Source organism: Octopus bimaculoides, chromosome 7 (assembly GCF_046866305.1).
Source record: "Octopus bimaculoides isolate indiv1 chromosome 7, ASM4686630v1, whole genome shotgun sequence".
Classification (NCBI taxonomy): Eukaryota; Metazoa; Mollusca; class Cephalopoda; order Octopoda; family Octopodidae; genus Octopus; species Octopus bimaculoides.
This window is the reverse complement of record NC_142934.1, coordinates 111,341,823-111,345,775: the sequence shown is the minus strand read 5'-3', so window position 1 is coordinate 111,345,775 and position 3,953 is coordinate 111,341,823. Positions and strand designations below refer to the sequence as shown.

Here is a 3,953-nt window from a genome sequence, read left to right as displayed (position 1 = left end):
CGGACACACGCACGCGCATACACAACACCCACATATGTTCCATCTATGCACGCACATGTGTCCCTGTATCAGTATATGCGTTCATGCGTATATACATATTCGCGTGCGTAAACGAGAGCCTGTGTATACGAACATACTTGGAAACGCTAGTGAACTTAATAATAATAAGTGTCAGACTGAACTGAACTGGAAATATAAACAGAAGATTCGTATTATTACGTACTATGAGATGAAATGGAGAATATGCCTTCAGGCGGAGCACGAACGCAGTGGAACACTGTGTGTGTGTGTGTGTGTGTGTGTGTGTGTATGTGTTCATATATACATATATATACACACACATATATATATGATACGTGCGTGTGTGTGTGTGCTTATATGTTCTTTTTCTTTTATATATAAGCTGAAACTATATATATATATATATATAAATATATATATATATATATATATATATATATATATATATATATATATATATATATATATAGATAGATAGATAGATAGGCGCAGGAGTGGCTGTGTGGTAATTCGCTTGCTTACCAACCACATGGTTCTGGGTTCAGTCCCACTGCGTGACACCTTAGGCAAGGGTCTTCTACTATAGCCTCGAGCCGATGAAAGCTTTGTGAGTGGATCTGGTAGACGGAAACTGAAAGAAGCGTGGGGTCGATTTGTTCAACTAAAGGTGATGCTCCAGCATGGCCTCAGTCAAATGACTGAAACAAATAAAAGAATATATATATGCATATACACACACACACGCACGTGCACACAGACAGAGAGATGGACAAACATATAAAACAAAGTGCTTACCCCTCATCAGCGATCGTGCTATGGATTCTAGCAGTTTCGTAGTCAAGATTTAGATCCGAATGAGGGCAACAAGCCACGGTTCCTAAACAACTGATGCATATATATATATATATATATATATATATATATATATATATATATATATATGTGTGTGTGTGTGTGTGTGTGTGTGAGTGTGTGTGTGTGTGTGTGTTTGTGTGTGTGTGTGTGTTCATGTGTGTGTGTGTTCATGTAGTGATAGTAACTTCGAAGTTTCGGCCTGCTAGTTTTAATCGGATTTGTTTTCTTTTATTGTAATTCGATATAAAACAAATGGCAATACATACATACATACATACATACATACATATATACATATATATATATATGTGTAGATAAATATCAAACAAAACCTCCAGAAACAACAAAACTTAGACAAATAATACCCTTACCAAAATTAGAATCCCTATGAAGGACAATGAATATATTATATAATCTAAGGCACAAAATCACCGTAAACCAAGAAACTAGAACCCGTAAGCAAGCTTAATCATAGAAGAAGTAGAATTTCAAGAAGTAACAACTTAGAACCACGGGAGCCGAAGCTACAACTGTTTCATACTCAGGAAACACTTCAAACGTATGCATCCACCATCAGCTGCCTAACGAATATCATAATGATTTCGACACCTGGCCAGTAACTTTCAATCCAGTGGTGTCAAAAACCGTTAAAAAAACTTAAACGCTTCTTGGGAATTTACAGAAATGTAACAAGAGCGAAATATCAATGCAATCTGTAACTTACGACTACGCAAGCTTCCTGTTGCAAATGCAGTATTAAATCTCAAATTACGAGGCAAAGGAATTAAAGAATTCTACATAGGACACAGAGGAATATCTCCAAAATGGATATTGCCACCTCGAGAACTGTAGAACTTTAAACGAACAAAACATATTGAACAAATTATTGAACATTGTCGAAAACACACGTTGCCAATGCATAAAGCTGGAAAAAAATTAGCAAACTCTGTGTATTTGTTTTTTCAAACGCCATCAATAATAGTAATAGGCTTTTTGTTTTCGTACGTGCCTGTTGTGCGCGTCACACTTACTTCAAAGAAGTGGCAAAGCGAGGAAGAGGAGGACAGAGAGGAAGTAAGAGAGAAAGAAAGAAAGAGAGAGAGAGAGAGAGAGAGAGAAAGTGAGAGAGTGAGAGAGAAAGAGAGAGAGAGAGTGAAAGAAGCAGTGAGTGGTGACGGCATTCGTTTTGTGTAAACACACCAGCATCGGTTGTCAAGCAATGTTGGTGGGGACAAGCACAGACACACAAACATATACAAACATGTATATACATACATACGACGGGCTTCTTTCAGTTTCCGTCTACCAAATCCACTCACAAGGCTTTGGTTGGCCCGAGGCTATAGTAGAAGACACTTGCCCAAGGTGCCACGCAGTGGGACTGAACCCGGAACCATGTGGTTCGTAAGAAAGCTACTAACCACACAGCCACTCCTACGCCTATAGAAAAATAGGTTGCTCTAAAGTAGAGAACAATGCCCATGTGTGTTAGAAAGACCGATTGGTCTCTTCCGTCCTTGCCAAAGGGAGGGCTAACCGTCTCTCCTTTTTGCAACATATGTAAATATAATATATGAGAATTATTCGGTAGCCATGATAAAACTCCGAGTTTCGGATGGCGAGGCGGAAACCCACGCCGCCATCTCTTCAGTTATCGGGCCATCGATATATATACATATATATATACATATATATATACATATATATATACATATATATATGTATGTATGCATGTGTTTGTGTCCCCCTACCATCACTTGACAATCGATGTTGGTGTGTTTATGTCTCCGTAACTAGCGGCTTGGCAAAATGGTCCGATAAAATAAGTACTAGGCTTACAAAGAATAAGTCCTAGGCTCGATTTGTTCGACTAAAGGCGGTACTCCAGCATGGCCGCAGTCAAATGACAGACACAAGTAAAAGAAAAAATATATATACACGAGTGAGTAAACAAACGAAAGAATGGTATTCGACACTTTTAATGGGAGTTACATTTATGGATCAAAACAGCTCGATTCAAACTCCTTGGTACGTTGAGTTTCAAGCAGCCATAGAAATTTGAATGATAGAAATTCTTATGGCCGAAACTAGCATCAGAGTACCAAGGAGTTTGAGTCAAACTGTTTTGATCCATACATATATTTGTTCATCCCATAAATAATGCAGTTTTTTTAATACTTTTATTTTTCAAAATTAAGATAAACAAAGTTCTTTTTTAATCTATAATATAATCTCCTTAATTTTATACAATGCTCTTTCATCTATCTAGTAGACTTGCAAGGCCCCTTTTCCAAAATTCACTTGTCCGTGACGAAAAATACTCTTCCAGTACTGTTCTGACCTCGTCTACAGAATTCATATTTTTTCCGTCCAAATGATTTAGAAGACTGCAGAATAAATAATAATCAGATGGGGCAATGTCCGGCGAATATGGTGAGTGGGGCATCGTTTTCCATTCAAACCGTTCCAGCCTTTCGAATGTCATCCTTGTTGCATGTGACCGAGCATTATACTGATGAAAGAACACTTTTCGTCTTGAAACCAAAGACGGTCATTTTTCTTCTAGCGAACCACTGAAGCTGCGCGCAGTAGATCACCTTTGTTATCGTTTTGTTTCAGTTTAAAAGTTCAAAGTGGATTAAAACTTTCATATTCCACCAAACTGATCACATCTTACGTGGGTGAAGACCTTTAGCTTGGGGTGCCAGTTTTTCTCCTTTCCCCACCCACTGTCTTCAGCGCCTGACATTTTTATAGGGAACTCATTTCAGTATTCGGTCCAAAAAAAGTTCATTCGTGAGACGTGACAGCAAAGAGGAGCACACATTCACTCTGCTCGCGATCAGACTCGGAAAGTTTTTGAGGAACCCATTGACCCAATTTGCTGAGTTTGCCGATTGCAGGCAGGAGTCGGTGACTGGTTGAATGACCAAATCCAAGCTTCTCTGCTAGTTCCACAACCAGGGTTTGCAGGACGTTCTCATCGAACTCAACAGATCTTCCAGGACGAGGCTTATCTTCTAGGCTGTAGTTTCATGCCCGGAATTTCTGGAACCACCGTTGAGACTGGCTTACGC

The 3,953-nt window shown here is 38.9% G+C and overlaps 1 non-coding gene across 1 annotated transcript; it reads right to left on the bottom strand.

Annotated features, from left to right (window-relative positions):
• Positions 1 to 2,318: 2,318 nt before the first annotated feature.
• On the bottom strand, positions 2,319 to 2,434 carry LOC128248427 (U6atac minor spliceosomal RNA). Its single transcript, XR_008264668.1, has one exon. It is a non-coding gene; the product is annotated as a U6atac minor spliceosomal RNA (small nuclear RNA).
• Positions 2,435 to 3,953: the final 1,519 nt, after the last annotated feature.